The sequence below is a fragment of the Lontra canadensis genome, unplaced genomic scaffold, assembly GCF_010015895.1.
Source record: "Lontra canadensis isolate GAN:19392208 unplaced genomic scaffold, GSC_riverotter_1.0 scaffold1, whole genome shotgun sequence".
Lineage (NCBI taxonomy): Eukaryota > Metazoa > Chordata > Mammalia > Carnivora > Mustelidae > Lontra > Lontra canadensis.
The window spans coordinates 70,280,020-70,307,760 of record NW_022630995.1 but is presented as its reverse complement, the minus strand read 5'-3'; the positions used below and the strand labels follow the sequence as shown (position 1 = coordinate 70,307,760).

General features: G+C 40.2%; 1 long non-coding RNA gene across 1 annotated transcript; it reads right to left on the bottom strand.

Moving 5' to 3' along the window:
* LOC116867672 lies at nucleotides 1–27,702 on the bottom strand. Its single transcript, XR_004382644.1, has 3 exons — nucleotides 27,502–27,702; nucleotides 23,022–23,062; nucleotides 1–102 (listed from the first exon to the last, which is right to left on the bottom strand). It is a non-coding gene; the product is annotated as an uncharacterized LOC116867672 (long non-coding RNA).
* Nucleotides 27,703–27,741: the final 39 nt, after the last annotated feature.

Below are 27,741 nucleotides of genomic sequence, written 5' to 3'. Positions count from 1 at the left end.
AGTAAACAAGATGGACGGGTCCAGCAAAGAGGAAGAGGAGGACAGCACATTCACCAACATTTCTCTCACAGATGACACAGGTAAGGAGGAACTTGATGAATTCTGAAACATAAAATTTAGCAATTGCTCAGCTTTTAGCAAATATAACTTATTTTTATTGTAATGGTAAAACTACCCATTGTAGAAAACTTGACAAAATACAGTTACAAAAATAAAACACAAAGTTTTATTTAGGAGCTATTTTTCTCTTCCTTTTAAATTAAGTGATTAGTTGGAAAGTTTCCATTGTTGTATCACATCTTCTTTTAAAACAAATCAACAAACAAAAACACAAAATGTTTATTTCCTTCACCGAAAAGTTGTTATTGAAACAACCCGTGATATTATTACCATATTTTGTTCAATTATAGTCCATTTCTTCTGTTTTGTAAGATAATTTTATCGTGTCTGAAAAATGAACTAGAATATGAATTATTTTGGAAAACGCCTTGCTTTTAAGCAAGGACAAAGTTTGGTGAACTCAACACGAGAGAAGCAAAAAGGGGAGGGTAGTGGTTCTAAAATGCTGATGGAAGGGATAGCGATGGCTCATTCAACATCCCAGAGAAAACAGACAATGCTGAATTGCACAATTTTAACTGGAAACACTTCAGACCCATAAGCACCCACATCTTGGTATGTGTGTGTGTGTGTGTGTGTGCGTGTTGTTGGTATTGTTTTGTATCCAAGTTTCTTTAGCACCATCATCGCAAGAAGCCAGCAAGACAGCAGCCAAGCAATGGGGGTTAGTGATTTTGATTAACAGAGAGCAGAGCATGAATATTTAACATCAATTGCTCTTTCATACAGCCACACTTCTCCACTTTCCCCCTAAATGCTCAGATTCAAAAAGCCTCTTTCTAAAGTGCAGCCAGACAATTAGCACAAACCGCCAGCCAGCCAGCCAGCCAGAGCGAAGCTTCCCCTCCTGGCACAGCATCAACATGCTGGGGGCTTTGGAAATCAAAGAGGAGCCTTTTCAGCCTTTATGAGGAAAGGAAAGGTACAAGGTACAGGGGCTGTTGAAGAAATGGGACACCGCTGGCCCGAACATGCTCCCACCAGGGTGTTTGAGCAAATGACAGGGCTGCAGAAGGCAGTGAAGGAAACAAAGACCAGGGGAAACCTGTTTCTTAGCTTCTAGATGGCACCATGAGTGAGGAGCCGTGGATGCTGTGGGCTGGTGTGATTCGTTAGAGAGCTTGCTCTAAATTCCCCCCAGTCCGGGATTCTTTCTGGACAGTAGCGTGGGCTGGGGCTGGGAAACAAGACTCGATGAAACCCCTCTCTCTCTCTCCTCCAACCCTTGGCACCGCCTCAGACCTGCTTCTCAGGTCTCATCTTGGGCCTCTCCCACACTGGCAGTGCACACAAAAGGGGATGAGGGCAGGGGTGGGGTTGAATTCAGGTGTCCCGTCCCCTGCTGACAATGGTTTTGAGAGAGACTCCGTAGCCTGCTCACCGAGCCTGAGCCAGTGGGTGTGAACACTGAATAAGCTGGGGCTGGATAAGCAGAACTCTCTGGTTGGTAGTGAGAGTGGTGGCGGCTGAGGCAGGGACAGCGTCTCTTTGCTGCCACCCGGGACCTCCTCCTCCTCCTTGGTTAGAGGAGGAATGTTGGCAAGCAAAGGGCCATAAGGAATGGGATGGTCCAGCATGGTAGCCAGCAGTGGGCTGAGGGACTGGAACTAACTGATGCTGTTTCACTAATTCAAGATGGCAAATGGAAACTGTTCATCTACTTATGACAGAAACAAACCGAAGCCCATGTTTTTTTGGCTTTTGGAGATAACTTGATCAATTTGATGTGGTACTGTTAGTCCAATTTCTCACTTTTCTTTTAATACATAATATTTGTATTGCTACATGTCACATATAGGTACACACACACACACACACATACACACACACACACATATCAAGAGAGGACGTCCAGAAAGGTTAAGTGACCTGCCCAAGGTCCACACTGGTTAGCCACCTGTGGTATTTGGAGCTGTTAGGTAATGGACGATCTCATGCATAGTCTTTGAGCACACAGTCAGGCCTCAAGTACTCTCGTGCAGATTCCCACCACGGCTGCATTAGCCCCAGTCACTGTCTCCTCTTACCCCCTCCCTAACACTTTATCCTGTTTCTTTTCTAATCAGAGGAAGGCAAGAGAAAGGAGAATATATTTGCTAATTCTGGGGAAAGGTTTGTTTGGGGAGAGCACTGAAGGCACTAAACTTTGGATTTATTTAGGTAATCCTACTTCCCAAGTTAGTGTAAAGCTAAGAAAACTAGCAGTGGCAGTAATTATTCAAGTCGGAAACCAGTTATACTCCATAAATTCATTTGTAGGTGAGCTGTATGGATTTCAGACCAAATGTCTCCACAGAAGCGCAGTTTTAAATGATATGACTCTAGACCAGCTCATATTGTCTGACCCTACAGTTCCCAAACTCTGTGCCAAGGTGTCTCAGGCACTGCGGCAAACCTATGGGGCTCTATGAGGGCATCTCAACCTCTTTCAGACATTGTGAAAACAGCTAGCTAGAGACTGTTCACAATGTCCGAGGAGATAGAGCTACATTTCTTTCAGTGACATCTCTTTCCATGCTGGGTTTCCTGCAGTTGCTATGATAAAAAGTAAGTTCTGTATAAAAATTGATATAGATCAGTTAATGAGGGTATCAGTTTGAGAAGGTTGGAGAAGTTGTATAGTGCCCAACAGGGGCACACATCCCATAAGTAAGTCATTTTGTTTAAGAATGAAATAAAAAAAGAAGTTAAAATTTCTTTTAGGTGTAGTATTTTTTTCAAATGGCTACTAAGTTTTAAGGACATAAATACTTAACATGTTTGGACCTAAATACTTAATACATGCAATTGTTTAGTATTGCTCTTGGCCTTGGAGTACTGTGAAAAAATTACTTAGACTCAAGGGCATTGTGAACCAAGGTAGTTTGGGAATCTCTGAACTAAGCTATAGTAGCTGGGCTGGCCTCCCTTCTGGTTTGGAGACACATAATACAGAACAAAGACATTTGATAATGTTGATCTCCTCCCCCTCCCTCCCTCCTTCCCTCCCTCCCTCCCTCCCTTCTTTCCTTCCTTCCTTCCTTCCTTCCTTCCTTCCTTCCTTCCTTCCTTCCTTCGTTTCTGCTCCACTGGATTTGATGCTATCACACTTCCCAGGTTTTCCTTCAACCTCTCTCATCTTTCTCAGGCTCCTTTGGGAACCCCTTTCCTCAGGTGTTTTCCTAAGATCCTGCCCTTGGCCTACTTTTCTTCTCTCTCTAGACACACTCTCTGGATGATCTCATCCATGCCTCCTAGTTCCATCCTCACGCCTATGCTATGTATCAGTGACACTACAAAAGAGGATGCAGATTCAAACAACTATAGGTCAGGCAGTGACTCATGTTATAGCATCACTTATTTCATTCAATTTCTTTAAAAAAAAGCAACTGAAATTTCAACTCTTTTTTCAGTCTATTTGGTTTTTCATTATGTATCTTTTTTTTAGTTTTTTAATTTTAATGTGATAAGAAGACTTTGCTTCTATGAGTCTATTTTAGATGCCTCACACAAATGGAATCATACAGTATTTGTCCTTCTGTGACTGGCTTATTTCACTTGGTATAATGTCCACAAGGTTCATTCATGTTGTGGCACATTGCAGGATTTCTTTCCTTTTTAAGGCTGATACGCCATTGCATATATATACATATTTTTTATTTTTCCATTCATCTGCTGGTGCACATTTAGGCTGTTCCCACATCTTGACTATTGTGAATAATGCAGCAATGGACAGGAGAGTGCTAATATCTCTTCAAGATCCTGATTTCAATTGTTTTGGATAAATATCCAGAAGTACGATTGCTGGATCACACGATTTTTTTTTTTAACTTTTTTTTTTGAAGTGATCTCTATGTCCAATGAGGGGTCGGACTTATGACCCCCGAGATCAAGAGATGCCTGCTTTACTGAGCCAGACAGGTGCCCCTATTTTTACCTTTTTTGAGGAAACTTCGTACTGTTTTCCACAGCAGTTGTACAATTTTATATTTCCACCAAAAGAGTGAAAGGGTACCACTTTCTTCACGTCCTCACCAACACTTGTCTTTCTGTTTTTTTTTTTTAATAATAGCTGTCTTATCATTATGGTTTTGATTTGCATTTCCCTCATGATTAGTGACTTTGAGCATCTTTTCACATGCCTGTTGGCCATTTGTAGGTCTTCTTTGATGACATGTCCATTCAAGTCCTTTGTCCATTTTTAATTGGGTTATTAGTGTGTTTTGTTACTCAGTTGGGGGAATTCCTTATATATTTTGGAAGTTCATTCTTTATCAGATATATAATTCACAAATATCTTCTACCATTCTATAGGTTGCCTTTTTACTCTATTGATTGCTGACTGTGCAGAAGCTTTTTAGTTTGATGTAGTCTCATTTGTCTGTTTTTGCTTTTGTTGTCTGTGCTTTCGGTGCCATATCCACAAAATATCATGAAGCTTTCCCCCTATTCCTTCTTCCAGAAGTTTTACGGTTTCTAGTCTTACATTTAAGTCTTTAATCCATTTGGAGTTGATTTCTGTGTATGGTGTAATGTAAGGGTCTAATTTTATCCTTTTGCACATGGAAGTTCAGTTTTCCCAACACCATTTGTTGAAAAGACTATCCTTTCTCTATTGCATATTGTTGGCACTCTCGTTAAAGATCAGGAGACCATATATACATGGCTTTATTTCTGGGCTCTCTATTCTGTTCCACTGGCTTTTACATCTGTCTTTTATGCCAGTACCATACTGTTTTGTTGTTGTTGTTCTCCTGTTTTTATTTTATTTGTCAGAGAGAGAGAGAGAGCACAAACAGGGGGAGCAGCAGACAGAGGGAGAAGCAGGCTCTCCGCTGAGCGAGGAGTCCTATGTGGGACTTGATCCTAGGACCTTGGGATCATGACCCGAGCTGAAGGCAGACGCTTCACTAACTGAGCCAGGTGTCCCCCATACTGTTTTAATTACTATAGCTTTGTAATACATTTTTATTACACTGAAATCAGGAAGTATGATGCTTTGAGCTTTGTTCTTTTAATTTTCCCCAAGATTGTTTTGGCTATTTGGGGTCTTCTGTGGTTTCATATGAATTGTAGAATTATTTTTTCTGTTTTTATTTTTTAAAATGTCCTTAGAATTTTGATAGGGATTACACTGAATCTGTAGATTGCTTTGGATAGAATGGACATTTTAACTACTGCAGTTATAAAACACTGATGAAAGACATAAAGGATACAAACAAATGGAAAGCCATCATGCATCTTTTAAATATAGCAGATATTGTTCTAAAATTTGTTTCAGGGTGCCTGGGTGGCTCAGTCGGTTAAGTGCCTGCCTTTGACTCAGGTCTTGATCCCAGGGCCTGGGATTGAGTTCCTCATGGGGCTCCCCGCTCAGTGGGGAGCCTGCTTCTCCCTCTACCCCTCCCACTGCTCATGATATGATATCTCTCTCTCTCACAAGCTCTCTCTCTCAAATAAATAAGTAAAATCCTCTAAGAAAATAAAATAAGATTTGTTTCACGACAGTGTCTTAACTTTAATTCTTTCAAAGACAAGCTTTGTCTGAATATCAAATATATAAGAATATTCTTCATTTCTTATCACTATTTTTCTTGAAACATGTAGTCCTCTTGGATTAGATTTCATATACTACTTTTGATTGAGATAAAGGAAGAAGAAAAGTTTACTTTGCTTTTAACTCTACTGCAAGAAAGGCAACAGAACAATTATGCTGATAAAATGGTAACCAATGCTGAGTCTCAGGGCCAGGAGTCCAGCCAGGTGAAGGCTCAGGCTCCATGGAGAGCTTGGGTCCTGCTCGGAACGCAGAGCTGCCTCCCACTTCTAGCTGACTGTTGCCATGAAAGAAGAGAAATGCAAATAAGCAGAATTTTCAAGAGATACCAGAAATAAAGATTTTTTTGTGTGTATGCAACTTCCTGATTTTTCCATGTTTTTTACCTAATTCTATTTTAGAAGCGATATCACAGAGGTCCAAACAAAACACTTCTGCAAGACAGATGTGACTGCAGAAAAAACTATTTTCAGATTTCTGGTCTTGAATCTTTATTCTTTATATCACCTGCCTTTATCTCTCTTTTAAGTTTCTGATTCATAATCCAACTGCTCGCTAGGCAACTAGATATGTCCCAGGTGTGTCAAAAGGACTTATCTTCCCTCCACCCCCACCCTATACCTGCTCACACTCCTGATTCACAATTTTAATGAACGGCCCCATCATCCACCCAGTTCCTTAAGATAGACATTTACACGTCATCATTCCATTCTCATTGCTCACAATCCAATCCATCACTGATGCCTGTTCACTTGACCTTGAAACTGTTTCTCAGCTAAATCTGGCCTTCTCTATCCCTACCACCACTTCCCTGAACAAGGCCTTCTTTATCTCCCACATAAACCGCAGCATCAACCTCCCAACTGTTCTTCCTATTTCATTTCTCATCCCTTCAAATCAATCCTCCACACTGACCATATCATTCCCTCTCCCTGCAGAGAACAATCACTGTGTTGCGTCCCCTGCTGGATGAAGCCCAAGACCCTTAGCATGGGATTTAGCGGTTCCCTCTGCTTGGCTCTAGCTTTCACTTCAGTGCCACTTCCTGTCACACGGTTTGGGCTCCATAGGAAACCAAGTTCTAGGCACACATTATTTCATGCCTCTGTAGTTTGGTCATGCTGTTCCCTTTGCCTGGAATAATACCACTCACCCTTCTTTTGCTAGCTAATTCCTGCTCATCCTTTAAGAACCCACTGAGGCATTGTCTCCTCTAGGAGGTCTTTCCTTTCTCCTTCCTGAGAACCCCAAGCTTACCTCTACTTACATTTTTTCACAGCATATTGTACTTGATGTATATGTGTCCTCCCCGATAAATGGTGAACTGCTAGGAGACAAAGTCTGGGTTTTGAAATGTCTGTGCTTCCAGAACCCGGCACAGTGTCTGGCACAAAATAGACAATACGTTTTTCGTGTAGGAAAGATGTTAGGGTTTGAGGGCAATGACCAAGAAAGAATTCTTGAGACATCTTTGGTGCAAAAAGGTGGTTTTATTAAAGCACGGGGACAGGACCCGTGGGCAGACCCAGCCGCACTAGGGTCAGGAGAAGTGGCCTATTGCATACTTTCAAGTGGGAGGGGGTTAGGGATAACACTAAGTCTCTAAGGGATTTTGGAAGCAAGGTTTCCAGAACCTTGAGGGGGCTAGCTATTGTTGGGAAAAGGTCATTTATTACCTTCTAATAAAATCTTAGTCATGAGACCCTTCAGATGTATATTGGTTGGCCGTATGCTTGCTGGGCGGGGGGGCGGGGAACGTATCTTGGGGGGTTTAGAGATAAAGAAAATTTCTAAAGGAATTTTTATATGCTTAACATACAAAAGGATTGGGGGGTGGGGAGGGAGTCGGGCTAGGATTGCCTTTTGCCCTTAGGAAAGCGGCAACATCAAAGCAGTTGAGTCCCTAGAGGAATGTCACTCTGCCTGTTTTGAGGACTTGTCAGTGGCTGTAGGTAGTAAGGAAATTTAATAATTTTTCTTCTGCTTTTGTTTCCCACATAGGTTTTTGCCAAAGTATTCCTACTGAGTGTATGTGTGTATTGGGGTGAGGGCCCGTTAGACAGTCCCTAGCTGAAAACCATCTCCCAGGATCAGCTCTCCTAAGTTATTTATACTTTATAGAGTTTCCTATTTTCCTTCATGGATCAGTTTAGTGCTGTTTTCAGAAAACACTTACTGAGCACCTACTATATCCCAAGTCAGGTAGTAGATAGGACCTGGCTGTTTAAAGAATTGGCTCAGGGTGGTATAGTGGGAAGGGCTTGAACTTTGGAACCAGAAATGCCTGGATTTGGATCTGTTAGACCTTAGGCAAGTTGCTGGACATCCCTGAGCCTCAGTTTCCCCCATTCCAAGGGATCGTAAGAATAGGTCCAGGATTGTTTTGAAGATTAAATGAAATACAAAAAGAAGCTTCTTGAACTCGCCTGGCACCCAGTGAGTGTTCAGTACACTTTAGTTCCTCCTCTGCCCACTTCAAGAAGCTCACACAAAAGTTTCTTTAAAGGCTCCAAGATTTGGCCACGTCAGTTGTCATGGTAACGGCAGCATCCTGTGGCCGCTGCTCTGTGAGCCAGGACTGCCCGTGGACATCCTCCTGATAAGGAGGCTTACGGGAGGAGGAGGAGGTGGTGGATGGGAATGAACTGGAAACAAGGGCATGGGTTTTTTTCTCTGATAAAAATAATACAGCTCCTCCATTTCCTCTCCGTCCTGGCCCTCACGCCCTCCCTGCTACTATTCTTCCCGTCACTCTTCTCCTTTTTGTCTCAGCCTCCTTCCTGACTCCGCTCTCCAAAACCTCTCCTGAATAATATTCAAAGCTGCTTTTGCGTCTGCTTTTGGCATCAGCCAATTAGCCCTCATTGTAAGGTTGTAATAAGCCTCCCAGAGAAGTGGCACGATTGTTGTGGGCTTTTATTCCGTGCCGCTTCCTACCACTATACGGAAAATGTAACAATACCCCCCTCATGCCCGGCTGAAAGCAGCCTGGGTTTGAAAAGCTTTCAGAAGGCCATCTGCCATCCCCTCAGCCAAGCAGAAGATCAGACACGAGGCCCTGCATTAGTTAGCACTCCAAGTAAAAGGTATCAAGGGCCTGTATTCCTTTTCATCTCAGCCTCCATTATAATACAGCTAAAGAAGGAAACAGACTTGTGGCTCTCCAGCTGGGAGACACACTGAGCCATAGCAGGAGTTCTGTCCCTGAAAAGGGAGCCGGCCTTTCTTTTCTGATGGTGAATGGAGCCAGTGTTTGCAGTGTCCGGCTGCGCTGCTGGTAATGGCTTTGCCAGTTACGCTGGACCTCTTGGGAGGATAGTGTGTGGATGAAGAGTCCAGGAGGGGAGAAATCGTTAATAAGTACACGAGGAGGAGGCAAGTGTCTGCGTGGGTGCTGGTCAGGAAAAGTGAAGCTTTCCCTACGTCATCCCTGTGGACCCTCTCTGATAAGTTTGGCCATGAATATTAATTTAAAAGGGAGTCAGACATCCTTAGGGACATCAAAGGAAGCTCATCTCTAACATGCTAGAAATGGTTTTGTAAGAGAACCAAACAAGTGTATTCACTGCACCAGCAATGGCAGAAAAGTTTCAGCAAATCTTAATTGGCATGTGGGATCCGTGTAAGTATAGATAATGACGTTGGTTGAGTGGGATATCTGTTCCTGTAAGCTGACGGTAATATGGACAGTGGCATTAGGAATACGTCCCCTGGCCCAGCAAAATGCCTTAGAGACTTAGCGCAAAAGATTCAATGAGAAAAAGGAGATTAACTCTGCTTCTCAGTAGCTTCTGAGAGTGGCACGGCTCTGGGGTCACTGATGTATTGCTAGAAATTGTAAATGCCCTGTCTGCAAAAAATCTTCAATCAGAGGAAATCCACTTAACAGAAATAAATTAGCTAGCATAATGCAAAAACTGGTTCTAATAAACAAGCTTAAGAAATAGAGTGTTAGGGCAATATCTAAATGTTTTCAGGAATCTAGAGTGTTCTCTCATTTTCTCATCAAAGGAGAAGTATTAATATTTTGACTCTTCCTTTAAAAGACAAAACCATCCATCAGCTGCCTTGTATCAGCAATGTTTTTTTATTCTTCATTAGATTAACAACAAAAAAAGGGAGCAAGAATCTTTTATGTTTATACAAAATCCTTCATAACTGTGCTAATTTTTTTTTTCTAAAGACAAATCCACAAAGACAAACTGTGCTAATTTTTTTTTTTCTTCTGAAGACAAATCCAGGCGATCTAAAAAAGTCAGGAGTGAATTTTATTTACCTGACCTCATGATCCAGTGAGAAGCTGACTTTTCCCTGGTCATTTTCCTGTGGAGTAGGGGGTGAGTTCGTTATTTCCCAACATTGGGACCTTCCTTTCATCAAGGCTCCAGTGGGATTGGATCAGCTTTGGACACACTTCTCACAGGTCTCCTGTCTGCCTGACTTGTTCAGAATTTTAGGGTCAGAGCCTGGTTTCCTTAAAGACCCTTGGAGTTCCCTCAAGCAACCCTTTCAAGGCTCTCTTTGAGCCTTCAAAGAGAATGTGAAGTGTATAGAGAGGGAGGATAACTCTAGAAGAATAGGGCAAACTGGATGAACCAGCTTCCATTGAAATCCTCTCCCCTCAGAATAAAAATTTTCAATGATCCAAAAGCTATAAGCGACCCTGCTAGAAATAATATGTATATCAATCATAGAACCAGTTACTGTGAAAACTGTTCCAGAAAGACATGATTTGCTTGCACGGATAGACATTAGCATTCATTTTCAATCCTTGACTTGGGAAACGGAAGGGACTCGGTGGCAGCCCACATGTATGGCTCGGGAGAATAGTTTTCTTTCTGTTCCAGTGACCTGGGTCTTCCCTCCACCAGCCTTCCCGGGTTGCACGCGGCCAACAGCCGCTTCTTTTCAGCCCTCACTGGCTTTCTTCCCCATTTAACCATTGTTCCCTTGTTTCTCCACACACACAATTCATTGTCAGCTTAATGACTTTGGCTCAGAGCACTTGGCTGTGCACATGCGTGGTTCTCTCATGGCTGGTAGCATGATGTTAGTAAAAGCTGTTTGAAAAAGCTTGCATTTTAAAACACACTCTTCCTTTTTTATCCCTCCTGAGAATCTTTACTACCTTTTCCCAGTGGACAAAAGACTATTATTATCTGTTCGTCCATGTGAAATTTTGCTTTCATTTTCCTTCTTAATGGCAAGGTTAGTGGGTTTTTCTAAGGTCGTGATAACCCTTCAGAAAGCTTCTCTTATAAAAATATTTAGAAGAATTTTTTCAACAATGTTTCTTATCCTTTTTTATTTTAGAATTTTAGACAGCTTGGGCTTTGTGCTATTATAGTGCTCCTCAACTTACACAGAGGAATCCTGTTCCTTCTGCTTTAAAATGGTGGAAAAAAAAACAGAATTTCTGTAAATAAAGTATAATTGATGTATATTTTGAGAGATTGTCACAGTTAACAGTGGCGATTGGCCCCTAAATATACCAAATTTCTCAGCCAAGTTCTCTCTGTTACATGCTTCGATCCCAAACCATACAATTGTCCAGGGAGAGCCTGTATTTCAAGGAATTTCTCCAAGAATAGTTTTTTGTTTTGTTTTTGTTTTTTACAGTATGTGTCTTAACACAAACAGTAGCTCCTTTATTGGCCCATTTTGTAAGTTGGGACATCATCCTCTTCCCATAGTATGTAGTCATCTGACTGTGAAGGAATTAGGCAAATTCATAGCCAACTGATCACTTTTTAAAAGCAAACTGTGGGGGCGCCTGGGTGGCTCAGTGGGTTAAAGCCTCTGCCTTCTGCTCCCGTATGATCTCAGGGTCCACTGGGCTCTCTGCTCAGCGGGGAGCCTGCTTCCTCCTCTCCCCCTGCCTGCCTCTCTGACTACTTATAATCTCTATCAAATGAATAAATAAAATCTTTAAAAAAAAAAGCAAACTGTATGTGTAGTGTTTCTGTCATGTTCCAACAATTACATCTTTTTGTTTTGTTTTTTAACTAATTCTTTTTTTTTTTTCTTTTTTTCGTGGGAGAGGAGGTAAGACCAAAGCAGGTGTTCGAGAAAGAGGATTAATCAGCTATTACTCTAGGTTTCCTACAGGTTCTTAGTTCTGGTGATGCTTAGAAAATCAGTTGGTTTCTTTATAAATCTTAGTTAACTCTTTGGATGCGTGATACCGTCTGAAAAATAACCCACCATTTCTCACACCTGAGAGTCATGAAATTAAAGTACTTGGAGTAAGCTCACCTTTTACTCACTAGTCATGTATCTCCTAGATAAATGATGATAACAAACAGTTACTGAGAACTGAATCCATGCCAGGCACTGTGCCAAGAACTCCACATTCATCATATTATTTAATCCTCAAAAATACCATGTGATTGATATTATTCCTACTTTTCAAATTGAAAAACGGGTGACTTGTACAAAGCAGAGCTGGGCTTCCAGCTCAGGTCTCAGGGACTTCAAAGCCTTTGTGAAATGACAATGCATCTGAATGGAAGTTACTAGATAGAACGTATAACTACCTTATACCGACCAGGTAGAAGCAATAAGGTGCCCATGCTGCAGCTATTGAATAATGAAATGTGGTCCCTAAGTTACATTGTGAGGTCAGTGTTTCAAAAATGTAATCATAGAATCAGAGGGCAAGAAGTGCCCCAGAGGCTCTCTGACAATATTGGAATATGTTGAGACAAGAAAGGTAGAATATAAAATTGTATCTATGTTGTGATTACAGCCACGTGAAGGTAATTTATATATATGGACTAGGATGGGACGAGAACCCAGAAAAATGTATTTATTAGTGCGAAGGGATTGTAGGTTATTACATTTCCATGTCATACTTATGCAATAATTTCTTCTTTAAAAATAAGATAGGGGCGCCTGGGTGGCTCAATGGGTTAAAGCCTCTGCCTTCGGCTCAGGTCATGATCCCAGGGTTCTGGGATCGAGCCCCACATCGGGCTTCTCTGCTCAACGGGGAGCCTGCTTCTCCTTCTCTCTCTCTGCCTGCCTCTCTGCCTACTTGTGATCTCTGTCAAATAAATAAATAAAATCTTAAAAAAAAAAAAAGATAAACATGAAGAGTTTTCCTACTCTATGCAAGTAAAATATTAATCCTAACATGAGTGCTGATCTTGAGAGGCCTGTGAAATTACCAAGGCTAGGATTAGGGACATGCGTCAAAATGTCACTAACCGCCTTTTGCATTTTTAGTGATGCGCACAGAAAGTTGTCTTAGACAGAGAACATGCAGAATGGGGCAAACTTCAGTTTAGGACAGACAGACACACGCAGGCACAGAAGAGCAGGGCAGATGAGACAGAAATTATAAGTGCACCCTTCAGCACAGCCATATCTTGCTTTTTTTTATTTGGAAACAATCTCAACTAGAGAAAATTTGCAAGTACCTTAAAAAGGATTCTTTTTTCCTGAATTATTTGAGAGCAAGTTGCCAGCCCACTGCTCTGCCATCTCTGGATGGCTCAGTGTGTATTTCCTACATACCAGAATTTCCTCCTTCATAATCACAACACAGACAACAAAACCAGGAGAATGACGTTCGCACATTCCTATCAGCCCATCTGCCAAGAGCATTCGTGTCCCCGGTTGCCTTGACAGCATTGCCTAATAGAATCATGAATTGCATTTGGGCAGCATGTTGCTTTGGTCTCCTTTGATCTGGAACAATTCCTCAACCTGTACTTGACTCTCATGACCGTGACACTTTTAAGGATTACAGGGTGGTAATTTTATAAAATATTCCTCAAGATCAGTAAGTTTGGCAAGAATATGACAGAAGTGATGCTGTGTCCTTCTCACTGCATCCCATTAGGTGGTACATAATTTCTATTGCCCTTTTACTAGTGAGATTAACTTGGATCCTTTGATTATGGTGGTATCTCACTCCTTTCTCTTTTAGCAATCAGCCAGTATTTTGGAGTGAGATATTTTGAGACAATGAAAATATTCCATTTCACATCTCTCTCTCTCTTTATATATCTATCTACACCAAAGTAAACTCATGGTTTCCTAATTTACTGCATGGGTTATAATTGTCTATATCCTTAGAGAAAGAGAAGAGGAAGAGTTACATAGTATTTTGAAATCTTTCATACATAGTGTTTTAATTAAGTATACATAGATTCTATTCCTACAACCTTGAGCTATTAAAATTCTCACTTATATTCACTTTATTTCTTCTCTATAATTTCGAGACAAAATATTTTCACATCAAACTATGTACATATGTATTTATTTATATCAGAGTAGACTCATGATGTCCTAATTTTATTGACTGGGTTATAATTCTTAGCATATGAAAAGAGAGATAGGGAAGGATGACCAGCAAGGAACAACGGAATATTCTTTAGTTATTCATCCATTTAACAAATATTCCATAGAGTCTACGATGTACGAGGCACTCAGTTCAGGCTATAACTTTGGCACATCTGGTCTGAGCCTCGAGCTGTGCTCCTCCTGAAGAGAATGGCCACCGGATGTAGATAGCACTTGTTCCTATCACCCTGTGCCTGGGATCCCCAAAGGTGTTAGCCGTAATTTCGTTAAGGGAACCTTTACTTCCTCAGGAGATGGGATGTTTATAAACCAAACACTGGTATTTCATGTGGGTCTCAAATTCAGGATTTAGGTTAGGATTACGACCTTCACTTCCATGTATCAGATAGAACACCCTTACAAAATGTCAGAGTGATACAGGGCAAAGCCAGCTGTCTTTGTCATTTCATTATACTACTTTTCATAACCTTCCTCCTACGCTTGTTTTAAGAAAACCACTTCAGCACATTTGGTCTCATTTTCAACACTAAGGAAAATCAATTCATAGTAGCCTCTCTTCTTTTAAGGATTTTTTAATTTATTCATTTGAGAGGGGGGATTGTGAGAGCACAAGCAGGTGGGAGTTTCCGAGGGAGAGGGAGAAACAGACTCCCACTGAGCAGGGAGCCTGACATGGGGCTTGGGACTCAATCCCAGGATGCCAGAATCATGACTTGAGCTGAAGACAGATGCCTAACCAACTGAGCCACCCAGGCGCCCCCATAGTAGCATCTTTAATTCATTGTAATACATACCTTCTCTTTTTTCTCCCCTTTTCTTCATTCCCTCCACATTTTTTTTTAAATCCACTCTGTTCTTTATCTTTACCTTGCCTTTTATCCTCTCTTGATTGCCCTGTGTGGCCTTGTTCTATCCTCTATCCCATCTTCCCTCTCACATATCTAAGAGGTTCTAGGTCCTCCTTTTATTCTCCATCTTGCTCTCCTTCACACTTTTCGTTCCTTTCATTCCAACATTGACCACGCTCCCTATTGGTTGTTGACTTAAGGGTTTGGAGATAAAGCAATACCTGACTAATCTGAGTTCAATAATTATTTTTGAAAAGTTTCAGTTTTATTATTTTAAGTACATGGAAAGGAAGTCCATGGCTCAGGTAAATTTAGGCTTAAGCACTTACATTGTGCAATAGTTGCAATCATTGCTGCTAAGTTTTTAACTGCTCCCATGCAAACACTGCTGCTAAGGGTTGGTTGTTTTCTCTTGGTTGCTTATCATGTATGGAGTATACCTTTTCTTCAGGCAGCAACGAGTAATGATTAGTCCCCAAACTCTGCAGTTGAAGTCTCTGGAATTAAATCCTGGCTCAGATGGCCACGGTAACACGAGGCAAGTGATTTAAGCTCTCTAACTTTGGCTTCTTCTTCCAGAGCATGGGGACAGCAAGTGCCTACCTCATAAAAATTTTGCAAGAACTGAATAAGATAGTTCTTGTGAAAGCATGTGGCACCTAGTGAAAGATGAATGAATGTGATCTATTATTACAGATGACACTAGATGGTACAATGTTCTTTTATGGTTTTTGTACCCAAAAAAATCTATGTACAAATACAGTAATAATATGTGTATATATAATGGAAAATTACCCATAATTAATATTCCTGACTAAGCAAATTATTTTGAAGTTTTTAAAATTCTCACTGCTAATATGCAAAAAATAAGCTCAAAATATGGACTCTGTATTGTAGTTAGCTAAAATCCACCCATAATTCTTTATAGTTCTACCTGAGAGAGCAGTTATTTTTCTTTTTCTGTCCCCACCTCAGTCCTAGTAATCCCTCTCAGAGAATTTCATTAAGTTTAAATAGTTAAAGACATAGGGGCACCTGGCTGGCTCAGTTGGTAGAGAATTCAACTCTCTCTTATTTCAGGGTTTTGAGTTCGAGTCACACTGGGTGTAGAGATCACTTAAAATCTTAAAAAAAAAAAGACATAAAAGGTGAATGACTTATGGTTGGGAGGCTGTAGAAACTTGACTTCATCAGCTTGGTGAATGACCGCAAGGATTCTGCAGATGTTCTGCTCGATGCCCAGGACTCCCCAGTGAAAGGTCACCATGAGGTAAGCCCTTCCCAGCCTCTGTGGATTACAAAGCAGGGAAAGGGCATCAACCCCATGGAGGGAAAGGGGAAGCACTCATTGCTTCAGTACCTATAGAGCCCCAGAAATTCTGGACTGTCTACATAGTGGGACAGTGGGACCAAATGACAAGGTCTAGATTCTAGTCATCGTTTTACAAAGGCAGAGTTACTGATGGAAGAACAAACTCTTTCCAAGAAAATTCTTTATAGAGAAAACAAACAGAAAAGCAAAACAATTAAATTCAATCGACTGGGCCATCAAATGATCTGGGAGCTCAGAGCTAGGAAATTACTTAGCAAAGTCAGAACTTTAGAACCAGTACTTTCGTAGTCAAAGTTAAACAGTTTTTTTGAGGTGATTTACTAGATCAGCGAAGGACAAGGGTAAATAGACTAAGTAAATGTTACAGTTTTCCAAAGGAAATCTTCTGCTAAATAATTTCAGCCTTTCTCAACAAGGAAATGAACCATGAAACACAGAAAAGGACGTGGGACTACTTTCTCAATACTCCAGGGATACCATAAAACTAGTACCTTTCTAAATGCAAGGAGACCATTTATTTCATACAATGGATACCTTAGGAGGGTTTAATTCTCTCTCAGAACATTGGGCTAAAAAGGGCTGGAGGAACTATAAGCTAACCCATCCTCAGGGCAGAGCTGCACCAAAGTACTATCATTTTCTAGAACCTGAGGCTGAAAACCATACTCATCTTTGACCCTTCCCACACCTTTTTCTGCCCCAGTTAATTTAATCTGTCAATACATCCTGCTTTTACTGTCTTTAAAATGTTTTTTTGGTAATGTTCCCTCTTCTCCATTTCCATTGCCTCTACTTCTCACGCTGCATGATTGCAACTGTCATATGACTTAGCGCTCAGAATCTTAGTTTCCTCATGTGCAAAATAAATGGAATCATAGTATCCAGTTTACAGGATTATGGTGAGGATTGAATGAGATATTTTCAGTGCTCAATTCAGCACCTTACAAATAGAACTCAATAACCGTTTGCTATTACTGCTGTTATTATGTACTCTTCTTGCTGTAAAGTCTCTTCCTACCAAACTCCTCCTGCAAACTACGTCTATACAAATTTTTCTAGAAAACATGTCACTTACCACCTTAGGAATTTATCTTAGCAAATTCCTGCTTGGCGTTCCATACCCTCTTCAGCTGAATCATTCATTTACTCCTTCATCTATTAATTCTCTTTGGTTCAAACTCTTGATATCCAATTTATTTCCTACTACCTCCACACATGTATCATTCAACTATTAATTTGGCATGTTATACTGGACCCTCTTATGGAGCAGGTATTGGATATATAGTAGAAATTGTGGCAAAAGCACTGCCAACTTTCAGGGAATTTACAGTAGGGACACTAGTCAGAAAAGTGTCTTCACATGCCTCTCCAAATGTTCTGTGTGTTCCTAACCCAGCCCAACTGCTCTCTCTTCTCTTCAAAGTTCTATCATACTTAGTACCACCCTCTTTTATGCTTGTTCTATCTAGTGTGGGTCCTATGTATCTTAACAAATAGATAATAAACTCTTTGAGTGACTTCAATATTCTCTCAAATGACTAACACATTAGGAGCTCAAAATACACTTTTCAATTGACATTGACTCACTTTTAAAGGACTTCATAGATTTTTTATAGGACACAGAACACATATGTTCTCATTTTAATCCAAATTTTCAAATTTTACATATTTAAAATCTGAAGTCTAATGAAAGGAGAATTTATATTTCTATCAGTTAGAACATGCATTCATTTTCACCAAGAGCTCCTTGATTTCTTAGAGCTGCTATTATTGCCTGTTAATAGGTCAACTGAGATTCCATGAGTATTTCAGAAGCATACATCACTTTGTATTTTTCAGTGGGCATTTTTTATAGAGTCCAAAAAAATTCCTAAATAAATTCTTTGCTCTGATAATCATTGCTGTGTAATATATCCAAGAACTTGTGTTGTAATGCAACATTCACTTTATTTTGCTACTGTTTTTGTGACTTAGAGATTCAGGAAGGGCTTAGTTGGGTTGTTCTCACTTGGGAGTCTCTCATGCTGAGCTCAGACGTCAGCTAGGGGTGCAGCTTTCCGGAGTTCGGAAAGACCCTTAGAATAATTAGACTTTTAGTCCCACTCCTGGGGTAAGACTTCAGGCAAGTCACTTTATTTCTCTGGGGCTCATTTTCGGCACATGATGAAATAAAACCAATAAATCCCTTTGAGAATTCTTCCAGCTCAAAAGTTCTATGATTCTTTGAAATGCGAAAATAATATTTGGATATTTACATATATAAATCACTGTGCATAATTCAGGTTATTCTACAAGTAGAAAATGTTAATAAACAAAGGGAAAACATAGGATTGATGTAATGAAGTAAAATTTTTTGTTGTGAAATAGAAAACATCTTGAATCCATTTTGCCACTAGAGGTCACTAGTACACCATCTCAAAAGCAAATGCATGCAATCAAGCTGTTCCTTCTTTATGGCCCCAAAATGGCATTCGTGGTGTCTTTAGGCTTATTCTATGTATCTCCTGGCAGTTGTCAGAGGGATATGTTGTGATGAGGTCACACTGGTTGTCACTTATAGGTGATGTTTCATGTGTGCCTAATGTTCTGAAAGCGTGAAGAGCCCTGACTAGAACCACAAGGAAAATTACTTCTTTGGCTTCTCTGCCCTCTCACTGGGATAGGGTAAGGAGCAGTGAGGTCATTTGACAGAAAGTCAAGTGAGCTCTGGATGGAAAGACATTGTGGAAATACAGTATCATCTTCTAATGCAGCACAGACATGTCTGCTTTTTATAAGACAGAAAAAGTGGCAGAACATTCATTCATTCATTCACTCATTCAACCTGCATTTATGGACACACATGTAGGCCCTGAGCTTGGTAATGGGGATTCATTAATGACGCAGATTGACTGGTGCCATCAAGGAATTTAGGGCATCAGGTATAGGAGGTTTTAGATACAATTAGTTCTTACAGACCACCATGCCAGGCAAATTTCCCTCAAGTATTTTTATTTCATCTTCCCAACAGACCTTTAGGATAAGCACTATATTTCCCGCTCCTGTAGATGGCCCCTTGCAGCACAAAAAGGGCCAGTGGCTTTTATGAGGTAATGCTAAGAGGAGACAACACACTTTTACATTCAATCCAAAGCCATAGAGATCCTTGCAAGAAATGTTAAAATACTGAGTTGGGCTGTGGCCAGAGATGCTTGTTAGACAAAAATACTAAAATTTATTTCAACAGAAAACTCTTTGGAAGGGAAGAACAATGCTCTAAGTAAAATTAATGCCCTGACACTTAAAGATCAGAGAGATAGCCTCTGAAGAAACTTCTGAAAGAAGGATGAACTCCAGATGGCCGTATCAATTTTCTCCCAAAGTGAAAACTACATTATATTTTCTTATAATTTGCTGCCTGTCCTACATAAAGAAACTAAAAACCCACAATTCTCTCATTAAGGATGAGGAATAAGGCATTCTGGGTGCTTCCCACAACTTGAGGACCTGCTACAGTTTTAAGGGGACTTGAACTGATTTAAATGAATTGTCATCAGACTGTAGACCAGACACAGAGGCCACTACTCATCCCTGAGTAGCCAGGCTTTCTCTTGTCTTCCGCCTTCACTAGAAAAGAAGAAAGGGAGCCTGGACATACTCTCTGCTTCAAACTGAGGGCGCTTTCATGTGCTTTTGCTGTGATGAGTATCACTATCCGGAAAGTTATTCATTTCAACCATTATTTTAAAACAAACTCCCAAGAGGTCTGTCCTTCCTTCCAACTGTTGCAAAGTGTGGTGAAACAGTGAAAAAGAAAGGGTAGGACTCCAAAACAGCTATAAAATACGACTTATTTTTAAAACACACTTGTTACTGTGCCATTGACTCTCCTACTGAGGCTTCTTTCATGCAGACTCGTGTGCTTCTCTTCCACTTTGCCTTCTAGGCCTCCCACCATCACTTTATGAGACAGACATCTTGTAGTATTTCCCTGAAATAACTGGGTTAGGCTGGAGGAAGGAAAATGGGAATTCGTCACAGAACTAAAGATTATTCGAGTTAGAGGTATAGGGGGAGAGGTAGTCCGTAACGAGCCCTGAGCGTCAGGACACCCTTGGGGTAGGTAGGCCAAGAGCACAAGGTCTTTCTTCACCCAGACCATTCCTTGGGGTTTGTCTGCCAAGAGCAACTTTAAGGGTTGAGGTAATGCCTCTCCTTGCTTCCACTACCTGTAAAAGCAATAGATTCCCTGAGCACAGTGCTCCTCCCTACACCATAACCCACTGTGTGTGCAGGCCCTGAGCTGGACCCCCGGCCTCTCTACTGTGGGGCTTGGGGGGCATGGAGAACAGAAGCAAACCAGGATGAAGCTCATGCTGCCGGTGAGCTACATGTAAGAGAGTCCTTGGATTCAGAGCAGGCACCTCATGTCTCCTTCCAGCATTCCTGAGTGTGAAACAGGCTAACTTGTTAGCTTATAAGCAATGTAAAATCCCAGGGGCACCTGGGTGGCTTGGTAGGTTCAGTGTCTTGCCTTAGGCCCAGATCATGATCCCGAGATCCTGGGATGGAGCCCTACATCACATTGGGCGCAGGGAGCCTGCTTCTCCCTCACCCTCTGCCTGCTGCTCCCCATCCCTGTGTGCCATCTCTCTCCCTCCCTCTCTCTGTTAAATAAATAAATAAAATTAAAAAAAAAAAAAGAAAGTAATATAAAGCCCCAGGGTCTGACAGAGGAGCTCTCCCAGGTTGGTTATTTTTAGTGCAAACAGTTCCTAGAGGAGCAGAAGGCTCTGATAACTAGGCCTGTATACTAGAAGTCTGAGAGCCCACCAGCTCTCGCCTTGCAGAGCGTTGCTAGCAACTCACATGCATTCTCATACAAAACATCAGTTTCACTATTACCCTGACTCCCGTGCCCTTCCAAGAATCACTTTGTCATATTAAAACCAAATCTCCTTTATGCTCCCGGAGCCCAGTGATTAGTGTTGATTTTAAGGGAGAGTGTTTTATAAAGATTAAATGGAACACGCACCCAGCCAAAATGACTGATACTGGTAGATTTCTGTACAAAGAATCACAGAAACTCCAAGTCATAAAAGCTGGAATGGAGTGGCCCCAAAATAAATCACTCAAGAAAGCTTTCAGAACCTAATAGGTGTGTTACCAAGGGCTCGATGGTCAGACACAACCAGACCATCACAGGCTGACTCTTAAATATGGGAACCATCCGTTATCATTCACTGGCAGTGTTATTCCATAAATTCAGTGGTATTTTATGTAATATTAGAGAAGCAGGATGAACTTCATTACAGTCCCTCATTTGAGGAAACAGGAGTCTATAGTAAAGTGCATCATCCCCCACAGACTTATGGCCAATTTCAAATATTTGGATATTCTACAGTATCTAGCTCAAAATGAATACTGAAATAAATTTTTCAACTAGTAACTATATGAAGAATTGAATGGACGAATACAGGTTGAGCCAGAGCTGGAACTCAGGTTTCTTCTTCTTCAAACCAAGGCTTGTTGGGATGCTGATACATCAGGATCTCCAAGCCAGTCATTTACGACCAACATCACACTTTTTGCCACATTAAATTAACCATTTAATTAACATCTTTTAAAAAAATTATCTTTAGGGGCGCCTGGGTGGCTCAGTGGGTTAAGACCTCTGCCTTCAGCTCAGGTCATGATCCCAGGGTCCTGGGATCGAGCCCCACATCGGGCTCTCTGCTCACCGGGGAACCTTCTTCCCTCTTCTCTCTGTCTGCCTCTCTGCCTGCTTGTGATCTCTGTCTGTCAAATAAATAAATAAAATCTTTAAAAAAAAAAAAAATTATCTTTAAGTAGGTGCCACGCCCAGCATGGAGCCCAACATGGGGCTTGAACACACGACCCTGAGATCAAGGCCTGAGCTGAGATCAAGAGTCAGAGGCTTAACGACTGAGCCACCCAGTTGCCCTATAATTAACATTATTTTTGAACTTGGCTTTGTTCTAGGCAATGACATCAGCAAGCTGAGGGTTAGTTGTATTGTTCATATTTTTCAATGACAATAAAATGTCAAAAACGAATTTTAAAAGCTAATCTTGTACAGCCAGAGAGATGAGCGCCAATCTTTGGGAAACTGACTAAACATCACTTTGTGTAGGGGGGCCTGGGTGGTTCAGTACATTAAGTGTCTGACTTGGGCTTGGGTTCTGATCCCAGGGTGCTGGGATCTCAGAGCCCAGCATCAGGCCCCCTGCTTGGCGGAGAGTCTCCTTTTCCCTCTCCCTCTGCCTGCAGCTCTGCCTGTTTGTGCTCTCTATCTCTCTGTCAAATAAATAAATAAAATCTTTAAAACAAACCAATAAGCAAAACCATTACTTTGTGTAAAGAAAAATAAGCATCAAGACTGTATAATCATTCCCAATTACTTTCATTTTTGCCATAAAGTTCAAAGCTTGATTCCATGAAGACCCTGAAGTCCTTCTGAATTCTCATTAGAGAAACTCTAAAAATACACTGGTAATTTCTTACTTTTTCTCTATTAAACCAATGAATGAAAACAACTCTCATCAAATTAGCCAATTATTGGTTATTATCAAGAAATTACAATCTTGAGAAAAGTATACAGCTTAATTTACCGAATAGCAGAGTATGGTATATATTTTTTTAAGATTTTATTTTTTTATTTGAGAAAGAGAAAGAGAGAGAGAGACTAGCAGATTCTGCGCTGAACACAGAGCCCAACTGTGGGTTCAGTCCCACAACCCCGAGATCATGACCTGAGTCAAAATCAAGAGTCAGATGATTAACCGACTGAGCCATCCAGGCACCCCAGTATGATATCCTATTAAGTCTAGTTTTGAAATCAATTTTCAACAAGTACAGTATATTCTTGACTCACCAAATTTAGGACAGCACTCATTCTCCAATGAATTCAATAACCTTTCAAGGGAAAAAAATAAGTAAAAAGGAAAATGTGAGTTCTTATTTAGGAATGAGATGAAACACTTTTTGCAAATTAATGAGCGTAAAGTACCAGGGAACACACCTGGTTACACTTGAAAGTTATCAAAATGCCTCCATTTAGCATATTTCACTTTAAAATATCCCCAGTATGTTTAGAACTCTCTAATTAAGACAAGTTAGGTTTCATGTTCATGATGAGACTATGTCAGTCTGGAACATCAAAATGATCTTGGAAGTTCTCTACTATTTATCATTTCTTCCTCACATGATACATTGCTTTGTAACAATAGTTTTCAATTTGGAGTTCCCCATTCTCTATGAAGAGTATTTTAATTGTATGTCTTTACTTAGATGTTTTATAATATTAATATACACATATCCCAGATAACAAGTGTTCTTCTTACAAGCAAATATATCTGTGCAATTTCAGTAGTTTCTATTTGTATGTATATGTTTGCCTTACTTAGAAGAAGGGAACTTTTGTGGTTATTTTTAAACCACTTTTAATTGAAAAATAGAATGCAAATATGGAGCACTGTATAAAAATAACTGTATAGCCTAATGAATGTTCACTTCATGACCAGTTTGCTAAAATTTCAACTCCTTTTTTATATCCACTTGGGAGTACTGTTCTTTTTGGTCTCATTTTGTTATTTCAAGGTTTTTCTATCTTTAAGGGCAGATCTTAATTATCAGCAACACTGTTTTATCAAATTTGCAACATTTTGTGATTGATATATTGCTCTCTAACTTTATCTTTGGTACATAACATTTTTTGAGATAATTTGTCTAAAGACCTCCTTTAAAGTCTAATTATCTTATGTGATATATGTTTGGTTCCAGAATTTTAAAAAAGGTGAATACTCTAATCATATTCTACTTGATGGCAATCACTTTCATGCGTCTCCTAAATGGTGTTAGCATCCAAAATAAATCACAGTGTTTTGGTCTGTTTTTAAAAATATGTGTTGTAAGTGCCCTTTTATCTGTAGAGTTCTTTCCATTCCTTTTTTCCCCCAGTGCAATTTATTTTCTTTTTGTTGAAGAAAGAGGCTTTGTTTTTTGTTTTTGTCTTGTTGTTTTTTGTCCATAGCCACATTTTGCTAATTTTGTCCAGGTGGTAGATTTAATATATTTCTGTATTTCCTGTTAAATTGCTACTTTATGGGCTTGATCAGGTCAGGTTCCACTTTGTTTTCCTTTTTTTTTTTTTTTTGTAGGACTCTTTCATAGATGGTGGTACATTCTTCTTCTATCAGGAAATAAATGTTATCTAATGGGTTCTCTTTGTGATGTTAGTGCTCTAGATTAGTGTTTCTCAACAGTTTTTTTTCATTATACCCCATCCTCAGAGGCTTTGAGACATTATTTTCCTCATCATACCCTTCTCTTATGAAACTGTCTTTTGTGAAGATTGGAAAGCCATTATTTCTTCAAGTGTTTTTCAGAACCATCTATACTCTCCTTCCTTTCCTTCCGGGACTCTGATGACACAAAACGACATCTCTTTTGTTGTCTTCTATTCCCGAGGTTGGTTGGTTGGTTTTTGCCAACTCTTCTCCCTGTAGTTAAGACTGAATAATTTCTACTGAGATTTCCTCAAGTTCACCAACTCTTTCCTCTTTCAACTTCATTCTACTGCTGATTTTTGGCAGTTTTATATTTCAGCTATTTTCTTTTTCAGTTATAAAGTTTCCATTTGGTTCTTATTTGTAGCTTCTATTATATTGCTTATACTCTCAATAACTTCTGTTTCAGGATTTTTAATGATTGCTCATTCAAGTCGTTTTTTTTTTAAGATTTTATTTATTTATGACAGGTAGACAGCAAGAGATAGTGAGAGAGGGAACATTTACTTCATTTGGAATTCAGTTTTACTTGCGGTGGAGGTCAGAATCTAATTTCATTTTTTATGTGAATAGCCAATCTAACTAAAACCACCATCAGTTGTCTTTTCCATAGCCAATTAACAAAGTTATTATACCAGGGTGCCTGGGTGGCTCAGTTGGCTAAGTGTCTGACTCTTGATTTCGACTCAGGTCATGATCTCTGGGTCCTGGAATCAAGCGCCCCCACACTGGGTTTGGTACAGGATGTAGAGCCTGCTTGGGAGTCTCTCTCTCACTCTCTGTCTGCCCTTCCTCTCTCTCTCTTTTTCTCAAAAACAAACAAAAACCCACAGCAACAACAAAGTAATTGTACCATTTGTACTTTCAGCAGTCATGAGTAGTTCCTTTCCACAACCTGCTCAACACTTTCTTATCAGACACATTTAGTGTATTCCAACTTCCAGGTACAGTTACCCTCTAATTTTCTTTTTGTCTATTCTTGTGTCATTACCGCATTTTAAAAAGTTGTTTTTTTTAAAGATTTTATTTATTTATTTATTTATTTGACAGAGATCACAAGTAGGCAGAGAGACAGGCAGAGAGAGAGAGAGAGAAAAAGTTGTTTTTAAAATAGAATTACCAGGGTACCTGGGTGACTCAGGTCATGATCTCAGAGTCCTGGGATTGAGCTCCACATTGGGCTCTCTGCTCAGCGGGGAACCTGCTTCTCCTCTCTCTCTGCCTGCCTCTTGGCCTACTTGTGATTTCTCTCTCTGTCAACTAAATAAAAAAAAATCTTAAAAAAAAATAGAATTACCATATGATCCAGCAATTCCACTTCTGGATATACATTGAACAGAATTGAAGACAGGGTCTCAAAGAGATACTTGCACACATCACATTCATAGTAGCATTCACAATAGCTAAAAGTTGGAAGCAACCCAAGTGTCCATCACCAGATGAATGAATAAATAAAATGTGGCATATACATACAAGGGAATGTTATTCAGCCTTAAAAAGGAAGGAAGGAAATTCTGACACATACTACAATATGGATGAGGCTTCAGGATGTCATGCTAAGTGAAATAAGTCAGTCACAAAGAGATAAATATTGTAAGAGATACCACCTTCATGAGGTCCTAAAGTCGTCATGTTTTGTAGAGACAAAAAGTATGGCAGTTGCCAGGTGCTAAGGGGAGAGTTGTTTTTTAATGGGTATAGAGTTTCAGGTTTGCGAGATGAAAAGTATTATGGAGATTGGTTGCATGACAATGTGAATATACTCAATACTACCGAACTGTACACTTTAAGATAGTTAAGATGATAATTTTTTTGTGTTACGTATATTTTATTCTATTTAAAACTAAAAAAAAAAAAAAGCCACTCTAACAACAACAAAAAAGTTGCTTTTAATAGTTCTTAGTCTTTGGTGTTCTGCAGTTTCATCAGGATGTGTCCACATATGGAATTCTTTTTCTTTTTAAGATTTTATTTATTTATTCGACAGACAAATGTCACAAGCAGGCAGAGAGGCAGGCAGAGAGAGAGAGGGGGAAGCAGGCTCCCCACCAACCAGAGAGACCAATGCCTGGCTGGATCCCAGGACCCCAAGATCATGACCTGAGCGGAAGGCAGAGGCTTAACCCACTGAGTCACCCAGGCGCCACCACATACGGAATTCTTTATTTTACACCTGCTCAAGAGTAAGTGCTTCTTGAATCTGAGCATTCAAATATTCCACAATCCTGAACAATTCTTAGTTATTATTCTTTGAATACGGCTCACAGCCATTCTCTCTAGTTTCTCTTTCTGACATTCTTACTGGATAGACCCTGGACCTTTCTTATTTTCCATTTATTTAGGTCCTGTGTTGCATTCTAGTAATTTTCTCAAATTATGTATCATGGTTCCAGCCAAACGTATAGTTCTCAATACTTAAGTGGAAGATTTTTTACATATTCCTTAAAAGGATTAAGGCAGTAGGTCAGCAAACTGAACCAGAAGTGAAAAAAGTCAAGAAACAGGCAGACACAGGCTCTCCTCTACAACTCAGGAGAATGTGCCAAAGCCAAAACAATATAGTATTACTACCTTGTACTCTACAAATACTAAACCCAAGCCGCTTTGTGTCAAGTGCTAGATATCAATGAACGCTATCAAGCCAGATTGCATTACATCCCAAAGCCTGGCCGCAGCATTTCACACTGCATGTATGACCTCGAGCAAGGCATTTACTCTTAAGCTTCATTTGTTTTCTGTGAGTTGCTGTGAGATTCAAAATGAGATAAGGTGAGCAAACGCTCTATATACCAAAGTACTGTTAAGGTATTTTCTCAATGCTAAAATATCCTTAAATGGTCAAGTGCACTACGGATTTAATAATCGTTTGGAAAGGATGTGGAGAGGAACAATCCACTAGGGGTGTACTTAGGAACTTTCCGATTTGGGAAGTTAGAAAAGTTGGAAAAGTCTCCTTTTAGAATTGAGGTACCTCGGTATTGCACTGGCTTTACCTATTATGTCCACAAATGCCCTTTTCTTAAACTTGAATGATTTCCCTCTTCCCCAGCATTTGGTTTTACCAACCTCCTTCCTGACAGCTGTCAAAATTTTCCATACTGGCTTTCTGACCGCAAATTCTCTGGCTCCTGCTGAGACTGAAGAGCTGCTTTCTTTGGGCTGGCTTTCTCACGCTTAACTTCGCTCCTGTTCTGTCATTGGCTGTTGCTTTTACCGGACCCGCCCACAACAGCCTCAATCCTGATTGGATGCCAACGTCCTTTTGTTATGGCAAAAGGTGGATCTTGGGGCTTTGACAAAGGACGA